The sequence below is a fragment of the Eulemur rufifrons genome, chromosome 7 (genome assembly GCF_041146395.1).
Source record: "Eulemur rufifrons isolate Redbay chromosome 7, OSU_ERuf_1, whole genome shotgun sequence".
Classification (NCBI taxonomy): domain Eukaryota; kingdom Metazoa; phylum Chordata; class Mammalia; order Primates; family Lemuridae; genus Eulemur; species Eulemur rufifrons.
Genome location: NC_090989.1, coordinates 162002626 through 162008305, shown reverse-complemented (window position 1 = coordinate 162008305; position 5680 = coordinate 162002626). Strand labels below are relative to the sequence as shown.

At 41.7% G+C, this 5680-nt stretch overlaps 1 non-coding gene across 1 annotated transcript; it reads left to right on the top strand.

Annotated features, from left to right (window-relative positions):
* The first annotated feature begins 2655 nt into the window (after window positions 1-2655).
* Window positions 2656-2797, top strand: LOC138388699 (U4 spliceosomal RNA). Its single transcript, XR_011234197.1, has one exon. It is a non-coding gene; the product is annotated as a U4 spliceosomal RNA (small nuclear RNA).
* The last annotated feature ends 2883 nt before the right edge of the window (window positions 2798-5680 follow it).

Sequence of the window (5680 nt, the reverse complement as noted above, 5' to 3'; positions counted from 1 at the left end):
CTCCTCAGGTTTGGTAATTTGCCCTGATGGCTTACAGAACTCAGGAAACACTTATGTTTCCCAGTTTCTTATAAAGGGCATCACAAAGGATACAGACGGACAGCCAGATGAAGAGGTACATAGGGCAAGGTACGGGGGAAGGGGCACAGAGCTCCCATGCCCTCTTGGGTGCCCCACTCTCCCCGCACTTCAACTTCTTCAGCAGCCTGGAAACTCTCCAAACCCTGAAGTTCAGGGTTTTTATAGAGGCATCGTCAGTTGGGCATGATCCATTATTAACTCAATCTCCAGCCCCACTCCCCTTCCCAGAGGATGGGGCGTGGTGCTGAAAGTTCCAAACTTCTAATCACGACTTAATCTTTCCGGTGACCATCCCCCATCTGGGAACCCAGCAAGAGCCACCTCATTAGGACAAAAGATGCTCCTATCACCCAGGAAATCCCAATGGATCAGGAGTTCTGTGTCAGGAACCAGGGTCAAAGACTACATACTAGAACAAAAGATGGGAGCAACAGCACCCCTATTGCTCGGGAAATTAGAAGGGGTTTAGGAGCTCTGGGGATGAACACCAAAATATATTTCTTATTGTAAATCACAGTATCACATATACTATAATGTACATATATACACATAATATAGTACATATAGATGACATATAGATATAAACATAATTAGAGATCTAGCTAGCATCTCTAACTACTTGGTTTTTACCACATACTGAATTATATTTGGCCTGAGTAACCCTCTACCCAGCCTGGGGCCATAAGTCCCATCTCTCACTTTTCTAAGTAAACCGCTTGAGTCACCACCTGCTCTGTTAGCCCTGTCCAATGTGACAGGAGCCTCAGGTCTTCCTGTCAACTGCCCATGAACCCAGAGACTTACTCCAGTAAGTAAGTTCTGTAGAGAACACTGGGGAACTCATCCTCCCCCTCCAAGGCCCTGTTTTTCCACTGTCTGGGCTCTGTGGCTGCCACACTGCGCACCCATGAGAGCAGATTCCCAAAAGCCATGTGGGCCTCTTCCACCACCAGAAGGCTGCTCTTCCAGGCCTGCCCCTGCCCAAGTGTGACTGTTCCTAGAGGAGAAGAGTCTCCTCCTGCAGTGTCACAGCAGCCCCGGATGCATCAGGCTTAGGTCCCAATTCACAGCCACTTGCTGTGGAAGGGCCCACAAAGGAAACCCCAAGAAGAATAACGGTTAGCATAGCTGAGCATTTACTGTGTACCAGGCACTGTGCAAAACACTTTATAAACGTTTTGAGTTTAATGTGATCACCCCAACCCTTCTACAAAGTAGGCATTGTTTGCTGGCTTGAGTCCTGCCCTTTGGGTGAGTTCTTGGCAGACCTTAATTCACTTTTTAAAATTAGTTAATTAAGCCTGGGCGCGGTGGCTCACGCTTGTAATCCTAGCACTTGGGAGGCCGAGGTGGGTGGATCGTTCGAGGTCAGGAGTTCGAGACCAGCCTGAGCAAGAGAGAGACTCTGTCTCTACTAAAAAAATAGAAAGAAATTAGCTGGACAACTAAAAAATATATAGAAAAAATTAGCCGGGCATGGTGGCGCATGCCTGTAGTCCCAGCTACTCGGGAGGCTGAGGCAGTAGGATCGCTTAAGCCCAGGAGTTTGAGGTTGCTGTGAGCTAGGCTGACGCCACGGCACTCACTCTAGCCTGGGCAACAGAGCGAGACTCTGTCTCACAAAAAAAAAAAAGCACTGGGGTCCCTCCCCCACTTTCCCACCCTACGCTCTTGGCCCCACAGCTCCTCGCGTTAAAGCCAATATCCCTCCTCAGTTTTAAGTACCTGCCCACCTGCCGCTGCCACCAACACCAAGGTATTGCCTGCAGGCAGAGACGATAAAGAACAGGAAAAAAAAAAAATGGGATACTCTTCCTCCCAACACCGCTCCACCCCCCAAACCACGAACACACACAGACACACACAGACACACGCACGCACACACGCACACGCACACCCCAGGTCGGAGAGAAAAGGCTTCTCTCGGAACTCTTTCGTCTGCACTTAATGCACACTTCTGCGTTTCCAGCAGCTGTCTTTGAGTCCAGGCTGGGCAGCAACGAAGGAAAAAAAATTGTAAACTCCTCCCCACCACTTTGGTCTCTTTCCCCAACCCACCTACTCGCGGTTGCTTTTCAGAGTCCTCAGGTAGCTGCTCCGTGCGTTCTCAAAGGATCTGTAGTTGCGCTCAGTGTGATCGGAAAGTATCGGAAAGGGCCCGGAGATGAAGGAGCTCAAAAGAGACATCCCAGAAAGCCGTGTGTGTGCCCGTGGGCTCACCCGGTGCCCGCGTGTGCGGATTCCCCACGTCTGAACCCCGCAGGCTTTGCGAACGGCGCTGCGGGCAGCCCCCGCCAGGTCCCTGACTGCCCACTGGGGGGCGCACACGCGGGCCTGCCCGAACAGCGCCGCGGCGTCTGCGCTGACTTTGCAACCACAGCCCGGCGGCAGGTCAACCTGCCCTTCACGTTCTGGATGACCTGCTAAAATTAAAAATGTCAACATTATCTAGCCAGACTGACAAGAAATATAAAAAAAAGATTCATCACTGAATCCAGGAATGACAGACCTGCCGGCCTTCAAAAAGCTCCTAAGTGAATATGATGAACAAAACGCATTCAAACCTGGCAATTTAGCTTGGCGCGGCGTCAAGTATCGTAGCCAATGAGGTTTATCCGAGGCGCGATTGTTGCTAATTGAAAACTTTTCCCAATACCCCGCCATGACGACTTGAAATACAGTCGGCATTGGCAATTTTTGACAGTCTCTGCGGAGACTGAACAAGGGAAAAAAAAAAAAGGAACAAACTTGGCAACTTAGATGAAAGGGACACATACATTCCTTGAAAGATACAAACGATCACAATTTGCCCAAGAACAAATAGATACCCTAAATAGTCCTATATCTATTAAAGAAATTGAATTTGTAGTTAAAAGGCCCCCTCCAAAGAAATCTCCAGATGGTTTCACTTGTGAGTTCTACCAATCATTTAAAGAAGCAATAACACCAAGTCTACACAATCTCTTCCAGAAAATAAAAGAGGAGAGAACACTCCCAACTCATTTTAAGTTCAACATTACCCTGATACCAAAATCAGACAAGACAATACAAGAAGACTACCGACCAATTATCTTTCATGAACATGGACGTAAATCTCAACACAATATTAGCAAATTAAACCCAGCAGTGTGTGTGCGTGTGTGTGTGTGTGTGTGTGTGTATCTTACCATGACCAAGTGGAGTTTATACCACAAATTCAACATGGTACATTATTTGAAAATCAATTAATGTAATCATGTTAACAAACTAAAGAAGAAAAAAATCACATGATCTAATAAATTGATGCAGAAAATACTTTTGACAAAATTCAATGACCATTCATGGTAAAAGGACTCAGCAAACTAGGAACAGAAGAGAACTTCCTTAGCCTGAATAAGGGGATCTATAAAAAACCTGAACCAAACATCATACTCAATGGTGGAAGACTGAATGCCTTCCCTCTGAGACTGGGAACAAGGCAAAGATGTCCATTCTCACCACTCCTATTCAATATCGTACTAGAAGGCCAGCAATAAGGCAAGAAAAACAAATAAAAGACAGCATATTAGAAACGAAGAAATAAGTACTATTTCACAGACCACATAATTGTCTATGCAGACCATCCCATGAAATCTACAAAATATCCTAGAAATATTAATAATAAATGAGTTTAGCAATGTTGAAGGACATAATGTCAACACAGGAAACACTCAAACTAGGAATAAAAGGAAACTACCTCAACATAATAAAGGTTATATATGAAAATCCACAGCTAACATCATACTGAATGGTGAAAGACTAAAAGCTTTTCCTCTAAGATCAGGAGGAAGACAAGAATAGCAGCTTTTTCCACCTTCAACAGAGTATTGGAAGTCCTAGCCAGGGCAATTACACAAGAAAAAGAAATAAAAGGTATCCAAATTGGAAAGGAAGAAGTAAAATTACCTTTTTTCTCAGAATAACAAGATTTTATTTGTAGAAAGCCCTAAAGATTATACACACACACTGAAAGCTGCAGGATACAAAATCAACATACAAAAATCAGTTGTATTTCTATGTATTGACAATATAGAATATACAATAGACAATATAGAAATACAACTACACATTGTATGAGCAATCCAAAATGGAAAAAAAAAACAATTCAATTTATAATAGCATCAAAAGAATAAAATACCTAGGAATTAACCAATGAGGTAAAAGACTTGCATACTGAAAACTACGAGACATTGCTGAAAGAAATTAAATAAGACACAAATAAAAGACATTCTGTGTTCATGGATTGGAAAGCTTAATATTGTTAAGATATCAATACTACCAAAGCAATCTACAGAATTAATGCAATACCTATTAAAATCCAAATGCTATTTTTTGTGGAAACAGTAAAAGCCACCTTAAAATTCATATGGAATCTCAAAGGACCCCGAATAGCCAAAACAATCTTGAAAGAGAGAAACAAAGTTGACGGTCTCACATGTCTTCATTTCAAAACTTACTACAGTGCTATAGCAATCAAAACATTGTGGTACTGGCATAAAAATAGACAAATAAGCAAATAGGATAGAAAAGAGAGCTCAGAAATAAACTTTTGAATATATGGTCACACGATTTTTGACAAGGGTGTCAAGACCATTCAATGGGGAAAGGACAGTGTTTTCAACAAATGATGTTACGAAAACTGGATATCCACATGCAAAAGAATGAACTTGGACCCTTACCTAATACTATTCAGCTGACCATTGAACAGCAAAGCTTTGAACTGCAAAGGTCTGCTTATAGGCAGATTTTTAAAATAAATATATTGAAAAATTTTTTGGACATTTTTGACTACTTGAAAAAGTTTGCAGATCAACCGTGTAAGCTTGGAAATATTGAAAAAATTAAGAAAAAGTTAGGTATGCCATGAATGCATAAAATATATGTGATACTAATTTATTTTATCATTTGCTACCATAAAATATACATAAACCTATTATAAAAAGTTAAAATTTATCAAAGCATATGCACAAACTATACATGACAGCATTCCCAGGGAAGAGAAATGTAAACAAATGTAACTATGCAGTATTAAATCACAACTGCACAAAATTAACTGCAGTACATACTGTACTACTGTAATAATTCTGTAACCACCTCCTGTTGCTATTGCAGTGAGTTGAAGTGTTGTATCTGCTTAAAACCCCCTGTGACACTAATCATTTCAACATAAACAGTTCATTTCAGCAGTAAATTGGGTATTGCAGTAAAAAGTGATCTCTCATGGTTCTTGCATATTTTTCATGTTTAGTGCAATACATAACCTTGAATAACACCATGGGACTCATACGAAGTGCCACTAAGTGATGCTGGAAGTGCTCCTAAGAAGCAGAGAAAAGTCATGACATTATAAGAAAGAGTTGGACTGCTTGATATGTATCATAGATTGAGGTCTGCATCTGTGGTTGCTGCCATTTCAAGATAAAATGAATCCAGCATAAGGAGCATTGTAAAAAAAAAAAGAAAAGAAAAGAAAAGGAAACTTGTGAAGCTGTCACTGCAGCTGTGCCAGCAAGCAGGAAAACCTTGCACTTTTTGCAAAATATTTTTTTAATCTTTTATTGAAATGCAGCTTTTAGTGGAA